Here is an 18978-nt window from a genome sequence, read left to right as displayed (position 1 = left end):
GCGGACGAAATATTCAAATTCCAGGTCCACCAACGAACCCTACAAAAACAGCATCCATCGTGGCACAGCTGAACCCCACAACAGATGCCGCACTGTGGGGTTCTTGCGCAGAATTGGGACATATTTGCCTGGCATACTTCAGACATGCCAGAAATCCCACGCAGCCTGGCCGAGCATAGCCTAAACATTCTAAAGGGGTTCAAGTCGGTCAAGCATAGGCTTCGGCGTTTCTCTGAGCCTAAGCGACAAGCCATGGGAGAAGAGCTAGCCAAGTTACTCGAGGCCGGATTCATTAGAGAAATAAAACATCTGGACTAGCTAGCAAACCTGGCGATGGTACCAAAGAAGGACAAATCCTGGCGCCTATGTCGATTTCAAGGACCTTAACAAGGCTTGCCCCAAGGATCCCTTCCCTCACCCCCGCATCGATCAAATTATCGACACTACCGCAGGAGACGACTCACTGTGTTTCCTCGATGCATACTCCGGATACCATAAAATTAAGATGGCGGAGTCCGATCAAGCCGCAACGGCATTTATCACTCCATACGGCCCCTTCTGTTTTAACACCATGCCTTTCGGGCTGAAAAACGCCGGTGCAACCTATCAATGCATGATTCAGACATGCCTAGAAACACAAATCGGCAAAACATTGGAGGCATGCATAGACGATGTGGTCATTAAAACCAGATACGTCGAATCCTTAATAGATGACTTGAGGATCACGTTCAACAATCTCCAAACATATGACATCAAGCTCAATCCAGAAAAATGCGTTTTCGGCGTGCCCGCCGGAAAGCTCTTGGGCTTCATCATTTCCAATAGAGGAATTGAAGCAAATCCGGCTAAAATTCGAGCTCTGTCACAGTTGGCTATCCCAACAGACCTCAAGCAAATCTAGAAATTAACCGGATGCATGGCCGCCTTAAGCCACTTTATCTCCCGATTGGGAGAAAAGGCATTACCTCTTTATCGCCTTCTCCGGCGCACCGAACACTTCGAGTGGACGGACGCGGCCACGGCTGGATTAGAAGAAATAAAAGTCCTCTTGGCAAGCAACCCAATCTTGGCCACCCCAAATATCGGCGTACCAATGATGTTGTATATAGCGGCAACACACCAGGATGTAAGCGCAGTGCTCGTTGTCGAACGAGAGACGGGCGGACATAAGTTCCCGCTTCAAAAGCCGGTATGCTACGTATCCACTGTTCTCACTCCATGCAAATCACGGTACCCACATTATCAAAAGATAGCATACGTGGTCTTCATGGCATCCCAAAAACTATGACACTATTCTCAAGAGTGTTCAATTACGGTGGCCTCTAAAGTACCACTCAATGACATAATAAATAACCGCGATCCCACGGGCCGGATTGCTAAATGGGATATTGAGCTCCTCCCGTTCGACATAACGTACAAACCACGGCGAGCCATTAAGTCACAAGTACTGACTGATTTCGTCACCGAATGGACAGAAGCCGAACTCCCTAAAGAGTACGGCGCATACTCCAATTGGATCATTCACTTTGACGGCTCTAAGATGCTGGCTGGTCTCGGGGCAGGCGTCATCCTGACATCCCCCACCGGAGATACAGTCCAATACATACTCCAAATATTATACACAAACTCCAACAATGCAGCAGAATATGAGGCCCTGTTGCATGGTCTCCGGATGGCAGTCTCCATGGGCATTCAATGCCTAGAAGTGCGTGGGGATTCAAACCTCGTATATCTCAAATAAATGGAGACTTTGACGCCAAGGACCCAAAAATGGCGGCTTACCGCAATGCCATCCTCAAAATGTCAGCTCAGTTCGAGGGGCTTGAATTGCACCATGTGGTCCGGGAAAACAATCAAGCGGCGGATAACCTCGCCCACATCGGCGCCAAGCGCGACCCTGTCCCACCTAATATCTTTTTGGAAAGGTTGTTTAAGACATCCGTGGTGTGGGAAGGGGAGACCGGCAACAACAGTCCGGATTCGGCCACAACACCAGATCCCTGACGTAATCGGAGGCCCCGCCACCAAAATAACACCTGCGACCCAGATGATTATGGCTGTCATCGCCTCGTGGACAGAACCCTTCTTAGCTTACCTAAATAGGAAAGAACTCCCTGAGGACCCAAACAAGGCATGTTGCATTGTGTGGCGCTCTAAAGCCTACAAGGTCCATGAGGGAGAGCTTTATAAGAAAAGCGCTACCGGAGTACTTCAAAGGTGCATCTCCGAAAAGGAAGGATGGCAACTTTTGGCAGAAATTCATGCTGGACTCGGCGGCCATCACGCCGTAGCTCGGTCCCTTGTAAGCAAGGCCTTCCGTACAGGTTTCTACTGGCCGACAGCCCGAGCAGACGCACAGGACCTCTTCCAACATTGTGTCGGTTGCCAGCTTTTTGCAAATCAAAGCCATATGGCACCTACCGCTCTCCAAACAATCCCCATTACTTGGCCCTTCGTGGTCTGGGGGCTTGACATGGTCGGACCCCTTGAAGGAGGAAGCCATAAGAAAGAGTACCTATTGGTCATGGTGGATAAATTCACCAAATGGATAGAAGCCAAAGCAGTCAAAATGGCTGAGTCCAGACCAGTGATAGACTTCATATCTGGGGTTGTACACCGTTATGGTGTCCCCCACAGCATCATCACCGATAACGGCTCGAACTTTACTGCTGACAATGTGAAAACTTGGTGCAGCAACATGGGCATTAAGCTCGATTATGCCTCTGTCTATCACCCCCAAACAAACGGTCAAGTCGAACAAGCAAATGGTCTTATTATGAGTGGCATTAAACCCAGATTAGTGCGATCCTTGAAGGAATAAGATACGCACTGGGTTGAGGGGCTCGACTCCGTACTATGGGGGCTACGGACCACGCCGAATCGCACCACCAGATACACACCGTTTTTATGGTGTACGGCGCAGAGGCGATACTGCCCTGCGACATCATTCATGACTCACCTCCGCATGACATTGCAAAAGCCCGCTCCGCATTCTATCAGCAATAGGCTCGACGGTATCAAAGCAGAGAAGTGCGGGCCGAAACTTATAACATTGGCGAACTCATTCTACGCCTACCAGAGAAGAAAAAGGACAAGCTCAAGCCGAAGTGGGAAGGCCCCTTCGTCGTTGACAAAGTTCTAACCGGTGGAGCGTACCGTCTGCGGGATGCATCGGACAATCGACTTGAGCCAAACCCATGGAACGCGGCCAGACTCCGAAAGTTCTATGCCTAGTGCCAGACTCTGTGTTCATCTCCTTACCTCCGCCCCTTTTTTATATATATCCGCTATCTGTCTTTCTTTATTTCTTTCTTCTCCTTTTTCTTCACGGCCTTAAAAGGCTAAAATGTGTCTTGACTACACAATGTTGACGTGCCATGTGTGCTCATTATACCTGGGGGCTTCTTATACAGAAGCTTAATATAATTATGTTCCGGGCTCTATGCCCCCTGCACAGGTGTTACTTTTTCACATGTACCTTTTCTTCGCCATTATATGCATTGATATGACTTAAGTTTTGGCCAAGCTGGGTTGCCTGGCTCTTGTGTTTATGCCCTACGTTCCCGTTAATTCGTCTAGGGCATAAGGGGAGCACCTCTGCGATTGTTACTGGCGGGTCAGCCGGGTGAAGCCGAAAGCTAGCGTTCTTAAGGGAATATTCGGTTGGCGAACAAAAGATGACTTTTCATTATTACAATACATGCCCCAGATGTTTATATCCCGCGTCTCTTTTCGCAGTTCGGACATGCACATTAATGCATGCGTACCTATGGAAAGGAACCCTTAACAGAACTATTCTCCCTGGAAGATGTTTCTTACTATCCATGTAATATAACATAGCTAGTTGGGTACTTGTCTGTTCAAGCACTTATGACCCCTACGCCTGGTTTCCACATGTACCCTGGTTTTTACATAACTGAGCGGGTATTCGAATACACTCCGGACTGTCGGTTCCAGAGGTCGAAGCGAAAAGGTCCGCCATGACAAATGATTTACAATCCGGCTAGGGACAAAATATGTCACTTGAAGTACATAGTCACTTAGATTGACTAAATTCTTCTTCTATACCATCCAACAGACTATCTAGCCTAAAATCCTGTTGGGAATACTTTGCAGCTAATTTTACCTTGTCATATACTAGACTAACGGGGATCTCTTTCCCGTCAGACCCCACAGGTCCGACCTCGGCCATGTGGTTCGGGTCTTCATCATGGCCCAGGCTTCCCATGCACCTTGTCGGCAGGCAGATATCTTCCATAATCGGAAGCGCCGCCGCTCCCCGTTGAGCATCTCTACGAGCTGCCCCATGCCTCCTGGTAGGGAGGCGGATGGCCACAAGGCCTGGGCAATGCCCTGCATCACCTGCCGAACTTGTTTGTGCAATTGTGAGAGCTCTGGCAGAAGATCGCCCACAGATCCGGGCATCTCCTCTTCGGGATGACCCGTCAGCACACCTACACATATAACTCTATTAGCCGGTTTCTTCGTCGAACTCTATAAAAGTTCGTTCGACCACTTACAAAAAATGCCGTGTCGAAGCCTCTTATTCTCCTTTACGGAGTCAGCTAACTGGGCCCAAACATCTTTGAGTTCAATGCCCAACCAGGTATGGGCATCTTGGAGATCGTTTTCCTCCTGCCTAACCCACGTAAGCACGCACTCGCCAGCCTCTAGCTGTCGTTGAGCATGTTGCTCGTCCCCTCGCACGATCTTCGGATTCACTCCGGGATCATCTGCAGAATCTATCGTTAGATTTGCATGCATGCCGAATACTAACTGGTACATATGATTTCATTCCTTTTCGATTAGAATAAGTGTTACCAGAGGGGGCCTTCTTTGACTCCTTCAATTCGGCAACTACGGCCCGTAGCTGGGCTTTGCACTCCTCCAGCTCTTGAGACAACTGGGTATTCTTCTCCGTAAGAACCTACACATACAATGATCCTTAAATCAGTTGTGTCAACTGTTTCAAGTCTCAGGGGCTACTGATATACATAATTATTAGATTTTCTTACCCGTATATCCTTTACATACTGGTCCATGGCTCTGGCAAGACCATTTTGAGTAGCTCGGATGTACGCGTCTCCTGAGTTGAAGGCATCGAACGCCTCTTCGGAGAAACCAGGGTCCCGGAGTACGGCCCGACGACGGCTGTGATTCATGGCGCTCTCCACTTCGGAATTCGTAGCGGACAACCTAGTCGCATCATTTGTAGGAGGAACATCCCGTGTAGTCCCCACGTTAGCATCTGCCCCTATGTCCGTGTCTGGATTCCGGCTGGTGGAGACGTGACCGGTAGGCTCTCCGGACACGGTCCGGCGAGCGTTTTTTCTGCCAGGAACCATGGACGGTATTATATTTTAAAGACGACAAATCACGGAGCAGGATTATTTTTCATACCTCTACGACGACGTCTCAATCCTGACCGCCTTCCTTTTAAGGCTACCCGGTTTCGATGCCCCTTGTTGGTGAGCCACCGCGGGTTCGGCATGGCGCCCCGAGGGCCTTCCCTGTAAGACACCATATGTGTGCGCTGGGTAAAGTGCAAAAATGTGATCCTTCTCGGAAGTTGGGACTCCGGTTTTACTTACATGCGATGCAGGGAGCAGGCCAGGATAATCGGCTATGATGGCCACGAAGGCACCGCCACAGCTTAACTGATAGAACGTCATGTCGATGAGCTCCACAAATATGTCCGTATCTTCTTCGAGTCTAGGGTCGAGGGCCCGGTCAGGGTCCTCTGGCTGTGGAGACGGGCTCTGGACCTCCCTCACGGCTTTTCGCAGTTCCTGCTATAAAATAGCAAGGTAAATATTTATGATGAAGAATGCGGGAAGGTCTGGAGTAAAAAGGAGCAGCTCACCCAGTTCGGGGGGTTGTACAAGGAGAATCCATCCTGTGGCTTAATGCGGATGAACTCCTCTTCCTCTCCTTTGTATAAATCGAACAGTATTTTCGCTAGAGCAGTGGCGGAGTCCGGACCTTTACGGCCGCAGCGGGTGGCATCGTCTTGTCCAATGAAGTGCCACATGGGTTTCCCCCGATACTGAGGTGGCTGCACCCGCCGCATTATACATATTGACATAACCTCGATTATTGTCAGTCCTGATTTGGCCAGCGTTTTTATCCTGCCCATCAGGTAAAGGACCTCTTTGCTATCTTCCTCTTGGGGGCTCTGAGGGCGCTAGCTACGACGTTTCTTCAAAGGGGCATTATTAATATCTGGAAGGCCCATCCGAATAGGGTCCGGAACGGGGACGTCCTCCATATAAAACCACTCCGAAGGCCAGTCTTTGGATGTCTTCTTCGGAGTACCGGACAGGTATCTGGTCGTGGCGATGCGCCATATTTCAGCTCCGCCCACTTGATATATTGACCCCTCCTATGTATGGGGTACTAGGCAGAATAGCCTCTTCCATAGCTCGAAATGAGCTTCGCAGCCCAGAAACAACACACAAAAGGTGACGTAGCCGGCGGTGTGCAATATGGAGGAGGAGTAAAATTATGCAGCTGGAGGCCGTAGAACTCCAGGAGCCCGCGGAGGAACGGATGGATTGGAAATCTGAGTCCCCTCAATAAGTGAGGGACAAGGCATACCCGCTCCCCCATGGATGGGTTAGGAAAGCTCTCTGCTTACTCCCCGCCATTATAAGGGGCAAGTCTGGCTTGGACGGGGACCATATACGCAGGGGGGGAGAAACCCCTGGGTCTGTAACTCTACTAATTGGCTGTGGGGGACGGAACACTTCTACCAATTACCTGGCTTAGTGCTACATGAGTGAGAGGAGGAGCTGCGAAGGCCAGCCATGATGGGATGGACTTTTCCGGTCGCGCTCTGATGGATGCTCACTAGGGGAGGATGGTGTGATCTGGATCCGAGGATCCCTGACTCTTTAAATAGACGATTTACTCACATGGTTGGGGTGGCAAATGTAAAAATGCCCCGACTTCTCGCATTCGCACGACACGTGGAAGATGGCCATTATTAAAGCACAGAAGCCGAGGAGTGCAACATTCATGGGGAGCCGGACACTACTCGTTACGATGGGTACTCAGGATTTGGAGGGGAACCCGCCTTGCAATGCCGAAGACAATCTGCGCGCTGGACTCATCGTCATTGAAGCCTGGTTCAGGGGCTACTGAGGGAGTCCTGGATTAGGGGGTCCTCGGACAGCCGGACTATATACTTTGGCCGAACTGTTGGACTATGAAGATACAAGATTGAAGACTTTGTCCCGTGTCCGGGTGGGACTCTCCTTTGCGTGGAAGGCAAGCTTGGCAATTCAGATATATAGATCTCCTCCCTTGTAACCGACTCTGTCTAACCCTAGCCCCATCCGGTGTCTATATAAACCGGAGGGTTTAGTCCGTAGGACAAGAACATTCATAATCATATGCTAGCTTCTAGGGTTAGCCTCTACGATCTCTTGGTAGATCAACTCTTGTAATACTCATATCATCAATATTAATCCAGCAGGACGTTCGAGAGGGCCCGAACTTGGGTAAACATTGTGTCCCTCGCCTCCTGTTACCATCCGCCTTAGACGCACAGTTCGGGACCCCCTACCCGAGATCCGCCGGTTTTGACGCCGACAGCCCCCTCCGGCAGGGTGCCAGAGAGGGCCTAGATTGATTTCTCGTGGCTATAGAGGCTTGCGGCGGCAGAACTTCCGATCTAGGTTAATTTTCCGAGGTTTCTGTATTTATAAGAATTTTGGCGTCGGTCTCACGTCAAGGAGGTGCCCGAGGCGTCCACGAGGCAGGCCCAAGCGCCCGGGGGGTGGGGGTGGGGTGGGGGGCTCCCCCCACCCTCGTGGACGCCCCGGGACTCTCCTGGCCCAACTCTTTTACTCCGGGGTCTTCTTTTGGTCCATAAAAAATCATCAAAATTGGCACGTCAATTGGACTCCGTTTGATATTCCTTTTTTGTAAAACTCAAAAACAAGGAAAAACAGAAACTGGCACTAGGCACTAGGTTAATAGGTTAGTCCCAAAAATCATATAAAATAGCATATAAATGCATATAAAACATCCAAGGTTGATAATATAATAGCATGAATACTTCATAAATTATAGATACGTTGGAGACGTATCATATTTCTACACAATATGTTCCCCTTTTGAGAGGTTCATGAGAGTCTCAAATAAATATGTTTATAGCCGTGCCAGGCCATAAGGAAGCATCTCCAAGGACCACGAAAATTAGGAGGTCATTCAGTGTTGTGTTGACTTTATTCCTGACCTTAAGCCGAGTGGTGTTCTTTAATCTCGGCATCAGGGCAGACTGGGTGGAAATGACATGCTAGGACCGAAACAAATAATATGTATGAACGGGCATTCTCTCACTCAAGCACACTACACAGTTCTACATAATTCCGCCTTGGTGGCTCTGTATATCGATGAACACAAGAATATTCCACGCTCCAAACACCAGGAGCAGTCTGACAACTGGAATAAACGTGAACAAACGGGAACTTCCGCCGGTTGGTTGCAGACACGTAGCATGCATGAAGACGCTGTTGAAGATGACATGTACTTGTTGTCCTAGTTACCGTCTTCGAATATAATGACTTTCAAAGGGTACGAGATAAATGGGAATACATTTTACACGATCGCCCAAGATAGGAAAAGCACCAACCAAAACATGGTGTCCGCTTTGATGCAGCAACCAAGAGTGGAAAGGACACATATTATGGTCACATAGAGGAGATATGAGAACTTGACTATGGACGTGGTTTGAAGGTCCCTTTGTTTTGGTGCAAATGTGTCAATCTGACACGAGGTGGGGTAACGGAAGACCCAAAGTACGGAATGACAACAGTGGATCTCAACAATCTTGCGTACACAGACGAACCATTCATCCTACCAATGATGTGGCACATGTTTTCTATGTGAAGGATATGTCTACCAAGTTGAGAAAAGGAAAAGATCAGGAAGCGAATACATCATATGATGACCCAAAACGCCACATAGTTCTTTCAGGGAAAAGAAACATCGTGGGAGTCGATGACAGGATAGACATGTCAGAAGATTTTGAGAAGTTTCATGAAATTGCTTCCTTCACAGTGAATATTGACCCGAGCATCAAGTTAAATGACGAAGATTGTCCATGGTTACGGTGCAAAGGGACACACGCGAAGAAAAAGTTTCACACCCAAAGATCACACTCTGGGATGTAACCGGCTTCACTGTCATCACTTTCTTCTCTAGTGAGTTTCCGGACTTATATATCTGGAAAGTCCCACTTTGGACAAACTGTAGGAAATCTTTATAATAGTTAGGCTGCTTATGTGTTTTGGCATTTTAAATGTCTACTTTTGTGCTTCGGACAAACGTCATCAATTTTCAAATGAAGTCAGACTTCATTTGCTATTTTTCAGGTCATTTACTGATTTTTTGAGCTAAATGACCCTGAAATTGAAAAGCACTACACAATGAACTCTGATGTCAGGACCACGATTCCAAGTCACATCGATCTAGCTGGTAACACCTCATATCACATTGCGGCCTCACACATGGTATCCCCATGGGTGTCGCCTTACCATGGCCCAGGACCGTTTGCGCCTTTTGGATCATGTATATGATAGTGTCGCTAGCATCCATACGACAGAGAACCCGGGCCGACATGGCTAGTCGTGAACCCAAAGCGGCGCAGACCTATGGAGACAGGCATACATGAATCACATCAAGCATGTCGGTCATCAGCGAGTGAATCCGGGCTGTAGCACTGGGCTAACTGGACTCCGGGGAACCCGGGCTGTAGCAGGCTAGGCAGGACTCCGGATGTCACCGCCTGACATTTCCCCGAAGGGACAGACATAGGAACGAAGTGAAACACATGCCGGCCAGTCAAGTGTCCTGAGCAGTAGTGCTGGGCTAGTAGGACTCCGGTGAACCGGGCTGTAGTGGACTACTATGGCTCGAGGAACACTAGACTACATTTCCCCATAATTAAGGCTTCCAAGGATAAACAACTAGATTGTCGGATCCCACTCATACCAAGCATTTCAATCATACACACAATATGCCCGATATGAGTACATACAACATGGCATCACAACAAAACTCTACACATCAACTACTTTATTTAAAAAGGCTCCGAGGAGCCATACATAACATATTCATACAGGTAGGGGTCACACGACCCGACACTCAAGTCATACAATCATACAAGCACATGCGGAAGCAACTAGTCTGAGTACAGACACTAGAAAGAAAGAAGGCTTCTCGAAGCCTGTCTATCTACATAGGGCCCTCCATGGCCAGGATCACCACCTAGGTGGCTAGTCACTCATCAAAATCAAGGTCTACGTAGAACCCATCGGAGGGGGCAGTGTTGTCGTCTGAAAACAGTAATTAAGCAAACATGAGTACAAAGGTACTCAGCAAGTCTTACATCAGAACCTACTATACATGCTCATTCTCAAGAAGGTGGTGGAGTTATTGCAGCAAGCCAGTTTTGACTCTTGGTTAAGCTATCCTGCGAGACTCCACTAGTAAAATAGTTTTTGCACATGAGTCCACTACTCACCAACACAATACTCCACCGGGGATCCTCCCTCGTCATCCTACGAGAGGGCCATCCTCAGTACTCACAATTATCTTGAGTCTTTTAGTAGTATCCATTAACTTGTCTATGAACTGTATAGGCAACCAAGTAGTCCTTTACCGCGGACACGGCTATTCGAATAGTTTTATACCCTACAGGGGTGTACTTCATCACACATGTTTCCACCACTTAGCGTCTGCACACGACACGTGCTCGGCAAAATTCAAGTGAAAACCGACGTGGGTGTAGACCACGACCTGACTAACCGCACAAGTCTCTAGTCCAGGTTTATCGCCTATTCAGGTTCCATCCGCAAGGAAATCCGGCTGGGGTGTTCTCAACGGCCCCAAACGATGTGTACAGGGTCCCGAGACGCCAAACGGGCGCCCGGCATACCCGGCCACAGTGTATCTACCGCATCATAGCCCACCCATAGGGTCAGCGCTACGCACGGCTGCCAACACACATAACCTACAAACACCAGAAGCTAGTTGCAACTCCTGGACAGAGGGCGAGAGGGGTCAGTAAGTCGAGCGGGGTCATATTTCAGGGCCCAATGTGTGGTAGTAGCTGAATCTTAAAGCACGCATACAGATCTCAGTTCTTACGGGCGGCCTCAATGACACAACTCACCATGTACTCCTAAACGGCCTCTCATCGATATCTTTACCAAAACATGTTCAACACATCCCTCACATTACCGACATAATCATTTCACTCTAGCCCGTCACCCAGATGAACCAGACCTGACACAACTCTAAGCATAGCAGACATAGCAAGGTAGGAAACACATACATGGCTCAATCAACTCCTACACATGCTAGTGGGTTTCATCTAGTTACTGTGGCAATGACAGGTCATGCAGAGGATAACGGTTCAACTACCGTAGCACACAGCAGTTTGAATCGCGTTGTCTTAATGCAGTAAACAAGAGCAGAAGCGAGAACATGGGTTTGTATCAGAATGATCGATGGGTTGCTTGCCTGATGTAGTGGTAGTAGGGTACTGCCCTTCAGACGGATACTCGGGGTTATCCTCGAAGGCAGAACCTACCATGAAAGACACACCGAACATAATAAACACATGACAATATGCAACAATATGATGCATGCTATGACATGGCAAAGTGAATGTGTCTTGGCCTAATGCAAGCTAAAACAGAAAGGAATGAACTCATTTGAATCAAAGATTCAAATGTTAGTTCATTTAACATAGCCTTATTAGTGCATTATCTTATTTTGCTTAAACAGCAAGGTTATCTTGTTTTGTCATGCATGAAACCATTACAGATGGATAGATTGAATTTTTCTGATCATTTTTCATATATAAATTGTTTGATTTGGAGCTATGGTTGATTTTCTATGATTTTTAGAAGTTTTGGCTATTTTCTGGAATTTCCTATTAAAGAATAAATCCAGAAAAGGATTTACTGCGTCAGCATTGCGTCAGAGTGACGTCAGGGGTCAACAGGCCGGTCCAGGTCAAACCTGACTAGTGGGACCCGCGTGTCAGTAGTTAATTAACTAACTAATTTTTTATTAGTGCTAATCTAAGTTAATTAGCTGGGCGGTCCCACGTGCCAGAGACTCAGGGGAGGTCAACCTGGGCCCACACGGGGTCAAACAGGGTCAAACTCGCCGGCGTTTAGCCGCCGGCGATGCCAGACGCGGCGGAGCAGCGCTGGTTTTGCACTCCGGCGACCAAAAGGACGGCGGAGACCATCTACGTGATGCGGGGAGTGAGCCGCATCGAGTGGTGGCAGTGGGTGGACCTGGGGTGGCCGGAAACGCCGGCCGCGACGAGGGTTGCGGCTGCCGAAGTTCGGGCGAGGTCGAACTAGTCGGTAGCAGGCACGGCGAGGGGCGTGCGGTGGTGCTACAGGCTCCTGCGAGTGCGTTGAAGACGATGGCGTGCTCGGTTGTGACCCAACGTGGCTGTGGCCACGACGGCAATGTGCGGTGGCGGCGGTGGGTGCGGCCGAGCTTGGTGCCGTCGCTGCGGTGCTCGAGAAGTTAAATGGAGAGGATGGGGAGGTGGCTGAGCTCACGGGGGTCACGTCGAGGCAGTCGGCGAGGTCGGGGACGAGCTGATGCGGCGGGGACGGCAAAGGGGATCTCCGGTGGCCGGAGTTGGGGAAGACGGGGTCAGGGCGATTCCAGAGCGGGCGAGCGCTCGGGGCTCGGCCTGCTCGATGTAGTCGACGACGGCGGAGCTCGTGGACACGATGGCGCGGCGCGAGGATGACAGAGGGCGCGGCTACGATGACGGTGCAGCGGCAGGGGCGTCGGCTATGGTGGGGAACGGCGAGGGAGAGGTGTTGGGGACGAATGGAGGGGTCCAGGGGGTCGAGGCGTCGACGTGGAGGTCGTCCAGACGTCCAGGGCGCGGGCGGCAAGCAGGTGGCGCCGTGGCGAGCTCAGGCACGCTGGCGTCACCTCCCTGCCTGCCTGGCGCGGGCCAGCACAGTGCTGGGCCGCCAGGTGGGCCGGCTGGTGACTTGCCAGGTTAGTTTCTTTCTCCCTCTTTTTGTGTTTTTTATTCTATTATTTCTGTAACTTCAGGGCTTTATTAAAAATGCCAGGGCATTTCCAAAAATCATAAAATTAATCATAACTACTGCTTAGAATATATCCAACAGCAAACATTTAAGTTTATGATTATTTGAGCATTTAAAATATTTTATAGTATTTAAATGCCCAAATGCAAATACTATAAGAATTAATCCAATGACCTTAAGATGTCCTAGAAAAATGTGCACCATTTTTGTCAAAGGTTTTAACCCAAAACAAAAAGGGTGGGCTTTTTAGAAGGGCATTTCAGGTTCATTGAAAAAGTTTTTAGTAAACCCTAGTTGTTCCAGGGGGGGTGCTAAAAAAGTTGAGAGGGTTATGGCAAAAATAGGATGCACTCCGTATACAAAATGGACAATCTCTTTCGAAGTATCAGGGTTTCGGACGAAAACTCATCTATTACAAAGGCATTTCATTTTTTAAAACTGATTTCAACTCCAGACTTTTTGTGCGTTTAGTATGCACCATTCAATGCCACGTCATCAATTTTCAACCCTTTCTATCTTCATTTGCTATTTTTCATGCATTACTGATTTTTTTATCTAAACGACCCTGAAATTAAAAAGCACTACAAATGAACTCTGAAAAGGTTGAAAGTTGGCATGGTATCATCATTTCACCACATAGCATGTGCTAAAAATTTGAGAGGGTTACGGCAAAAACAGGATGCACTTCGTGTACAAAATGGACAATCTCTTTCGAAGTATCAGTGTTTCGACGAAAACTCATCTGTTAAATAGGCATTTAATTTTTTAAACTTATTTCAACTCCAAAAATTTTAAGCATTTAGTAAGCACCGTTCAAAGCCACGTCATCAATTTCCAACCCTTTCTTACTTTATTTGCTATTTTTCATGCATTTACTAATTTTTGTGAGCTAAATGACCCTGAAATTTTTTTGAGCCTAAAGTTTGCGTTCTTTCGATTTATAAGCATCTTGAAAATGACAACTGCTAAAATTTGATAGCATCATAAAAATTATTGTTCATACTGATTTGGAAGCATTTTCAAATAGTGGCTCATATTGAGTTCAATGCATGTTTAAACCACGAACTCATATTTTTTGGATAGCGCCGTAAATCTTCCTACACGGCCAATCATAAATAAAAGATCAGAACTACTTTAAAATAATCCCCTAAAGATTCATGAAGGGGCGCCTCAGTGGGTCATTTGTTCATGTTTTTTGTTAACCCATATTGAATGCTTTGACACTACATTTCCCATTGCATTGTATGTTAATCAATTTCGTTTGCACAACACATGGCTGTTGGTGAAAACTGCAGATGATTTAGTGTTGATGACTCATATCAATTAGGAAGCACCTTAAAGTTGATAGCGCGTATCAACTTGGATGTATGTTAGAATTGAGAACCCAATGATTTGGTATCATGTCAAAATCGATGGCTCTTTTCATTTGTAAGCATCCAAAAGTTGGCGCTCATTCGATTTGTATGCATCTTAAAATTGATACCTCATATCAATTTGGTAGCATCTAAAAATTGAATGTTCATACTGATTTGGAAGTAATTTAAAATTGACTGCTCATAACAATTTTAAAGCATCTTAAAGCCAAGAACTCATTTGGGGGGGGGGGGGGGGGTTCTAAAATCTCCATACACGACCAATCATCAATAAACTATCACACTTACTTGTACATTGGGGAAATTTGTGGCTGTGTAACCATGTAGCTACACTTCTTATCTAGACTGCATTTTCGTATCAATTGTTTTTGCATATAAACATCTCCTTTTTGTTTGTCCCAAATAAGAATACATGTAAACTTGAAACTTTGCAAATCAACATCACACAAGGACTACCATGCGAAAATTATTAGTTGGATTTTTTGGTGAAGTATAAATATATAAAATGATATAACTCACAAGAAATTTGTAATTTGACAAATTTCTGATGCACCAGAAATTTTGTAAACATTTTATTGACAGATTGGTACTTTTGTTACTTCGACCTGCAAAGTTTCAGGGTCAAATGTTCTATGGCTTGTAAGAACTAAAAATTACGTATTTCCATCTAATGACACCACAGATTATCATGCAGAGCTGGATGACCTAGATAGAAGTTGCAGCTAGATGATAGGATAGATAATCCACAATCCATATGTTTAAAAAATCCATTATAGATTCATGAACACCACAGTGGGTTGTCTGTTCAATCCGCATCCCGTCCGTATCCCTTAATTTTAGGATATAAAAAGGAAAAAAGATGATACACCGGGACAGCACTGCGATATATTTTGGATACGTGAAGCCCCTCGTTCGACGTAAAACCCATCGCCTATTTTGTGGAGCTGCCCCATGTCTCCATAAATCTCAGCACGTCATGTCCACTCCTGTCACCAATGTGTATTATGAATAATTAATATATACTCCCTATTTTTTATATTATGAATAATTAATATATACTCCCTCCATTCTAGAATACAAGGTGTATTAGTTTTTTATGAAAGTCAAACATGTACACGTTTGACAATGGTTTTAGAAAAAGTATCAATATGTACAATATACAAATTGTAACCCCTAGATTCATCATGAAATTATTCAAATATTTTATTGATTTCGTACTGTGGATGTCGATATTCTATTCTACAATTTTGGTAAAACATACATAAGTTTGACTTGCGTGGAAACCAATACGCCTTATATTCTGGAAAGGACGAAATATATGTACAAACGTATCACATATCCTTGTTTTTAGAAAACTAGTGTATCGGGCATATCCCTATATCGCGTATCCGATATGTATCTAAGTATCTATTCACCGTAGTTTACGTCTTGTATCGATTTCAGAGCAACTTAAAATTGATGGGTTGTCGTATCAACTTGGAAGTATGTTGGAATTGACAATTCATCGATTTTGTTGCATGTTAAAAATCAACAGCTCATTTGATTTGTAAGCATCCCAGTGTTGGCGTCCATTCGATTTGTAAGCATCTTAAAGTTGACAACTCATGTCGATCTGTAGCATCATAAAATTAACTGGTCATGCTATAATTAACATCTCATATCGATTTGAAAGAATGTTAAAACGGAGAAGTCCTATTTTTTTGGCAGCATCATGAATCTCAGTACACCATGAACCAACAATAAAATATCTTGGCCACTTTAATGTTGGGGAAAGATGTGGTTTTGTAGCCATGTAGCTACACCTCTTATCTAAACCATCCATTTTGCCATGAAAATTTGTGCGTATAAACTTCTCTTTTTTCGCTCACTATAATAAGAAAACATTTGAACTTGCAACTTTGCAGTAAACTTGACACAACTACTACCTTGTGCAGAATTGTTTTGAATTTTTTTGCTAAGTAGAAATATATAAAGTGTTAAAGCTCAATGAAATTTCTAATTTTAGAAATTTCTGATGCATACATTTTTTGGAAATATTTTATTAACAGATTGGTACTTTTGTAGCTTCGAGATGCAAAATTTCAAGGACAAATGTTCAATTGTTTGGAAACAGAGCATTTTATACAGACTAACAAACAACATGAACAATCGAGACACACTGCCGGCGCCCTTTCTCAATCTATTGGGGATTGTTCATTTGGGGAGTACTTTATACACAAATGCGCACGCGCACACACACTGACAAGAAAAAAAAGACAAGAAAGAAAAAACAGAAGAAAAAAAACACGTACAAGAGGCTACACACTTATCTGTGTCAGTGTCTCACAAACCTAGCAGACACAAACACACCAGCTGTGCGCACTCACAATTGATCACCACTACAGTAGCTCATCCTCCTGTCGTCCCATTAGCTGAGAATCATCCTGACACAGTGCACATGTCGTTGAGCTTGAGGGTGCAGCGGAAGGCGGTAGAGCCGGTGAGGCCGGCGGGGCCGACACCGCGGGAGCTGAAGCGGCTCTCGGACATTGACGACCAGGACGGTCTACGGTTCCACAACCCCATCATCCAGTTTTACAGCCGTGACGCGTCCATGAGCAGCAGGGACCCCGTAGTGGTGGTCCGGGACGCCGTGGCCAAGGCGCTCGTGCACTACTACCCGTTTGCCGGCCGTCTAAGGGAGCTCGAGGGTCGCAAGCTTGCTGTTGACTACACCGGTGAGGGTGTGCTGTTCATCGAGGCCAATGCTGACGTGCGTCTGGAGCACTTTGGTGACGCCTTGCAGCCGCCCTTCCCAGGCCTTGAGGAGCTCATCTTCGATGTCCCTGGCTCATCGGAAGGCCTCGGCACCCCACTTCTACTCTTTCAGGTAAATTTAACTTTCTGTAATGTTAAAAATCTGATGTCAGACTTTTAACTACGGAAAATCGAACATCTGTTCTTTTGCAAATTAAGTTGACCCGAGGATGACACATTTAGTTTGCAAGCACGGCAATTTGGTTGCAATAGAATGAACACATGGATGGATTTTTCATGTTTGGCAACTAAACTTAATTGAAATCTTGGGCAAACATAAACGCCATAGAAACGTTAAATATGCCATATAGTAAGTAATATGACGTCAGATTTGTGGTTGAGTCGAAATTTTCATAAACACACCACATGTGTTTACGTGACCAATATGCATGTGGCACCAGCTAACCATACGTGGCACATGCAGGTGACACGGCTAGCGTGCGGAGGCTTCATCCTAGAGGTGCGGATGATGCATACGATGGCGGACGCGCCGGGGATGGTGCAGTTCCTCGCTGCCGTGGCTGAGGGCACGGGGCGCCACGGTGCCATCGGTGCGGCCGGTGTGGGGGCGCGACCTGCTGGACGCGCGGAACCCGCCGCGTCCTGCCTTCGTGCACCGGGCATACGACGAGGTGCCGTACACCAAGGGCACCATCCGGCCGCTCAGCGACATGGTGCACCGCTCCTTGTTCTTGGGAGCACGCGATGTAGCCGCCATCCAGTCTCATCTCCCGCGGGGCCTCCGGGAGCATGCCACCACGTTTGAGGTCCTTACGGGTTGCGTGTGGAAGTGCCGCACCGCGGCTCTGGCCCCTGACGCCGAGGAGGAGATGCGGATGATCTGCATCGTCAACGCCCGCGGCGGCAGGGCCTCCATCCGGAGCGGCTACGATGGCAACGCTTTCGCCTTGCAGGCCACCGGCGATCTATGCGCGAACCCCCTGAGCTACGCCGTGCAGCTGGTGAAAGTGGCCAAGGGAGTCGTGAACACGGAGTATATGCGGTCGGTAACGGACCTTCTCGTGCAGGGCGGGCAGCCGCACTTCACTCTGGTGCGCACGTACCTGACGTCGGACGTGACCAAGGGCGGCGTGGATGCCATCCCCGGGGTGGTCAGCTTTCAGGTCCCGTGCAGGAACGCCAACGGTGAAGACGGCATCGTGATTCCGATGTGCCTGCCCGGCCCTGCCGTGGACAAATTCTGGGAGGAAATGGGCAAGCTTCTCCACTCCGCGATGCTCAAACCTGCTCTCCGAATCAGCTAGCGTGCGCTGTCTATGATTGCGTCCCTGGTTACTAGGGGGATTTCTAACTGATCCCCTAAAAATAGTCGAGCATCCGGTGACCCTTATTGTGGAGTAAATTTACTTCATTAAGTTTTGGTCAGACTTTCCTTTGGATCCCGAACAAAAGCATCAAACTCGTGTAGCAGTTTTTGAACAGCTGGAAGAGTCTGCTATGCCGCATCAACATCCGGAGTAATTGCTTGCAGATCATGCTCCTCGTGAACCTGATGCACTTGCACACTCTGGCTAACAGCACCCCGTTTCAGCAACCCTTGCAGCTTATCGAAAGAGATTGGACGGTAGGAAGGATTATCTTGAATGCCATTGAGTTGATCTTCTATATATAACGGAGTAATTTTTTGTTTTTTTTAGTTTGCAATTCTAGTATATATTGTAACTACATATTAGCACACATAC

At 47.1% G+C, this 18978-nt stretch overlaps 1 pseudogene; it reads left to right on the top strand.

Moving 5' to 3' along the window:
- The first annotated feature begins 16916 nt into the window (after positions 1-16916).
- Positions 16917-18540, top strand: LOC125513782 (annotated as a pseudogene).
- The last annotated feature ends 438 nt before the right edge of the window (positions 18541-18978 follow it).

Source organism: Triticum urartu, chromosome 6 (genome assembly GCF_003073215.2).
Source record: "Triticum urartu cultivar G1812 chromosome 6, Tu2.1, whole genome shotgun sequence".
NCBI classification, from domain to species: Eukaryota; Viridiplantae; Streptophyta; class Magnoliopsida; order Poales; family Poaceae; genus Triticum; species Triticum urartu.
This window is presented reverse-complemented; position numbering and strand designations above follow the sequence as displayed.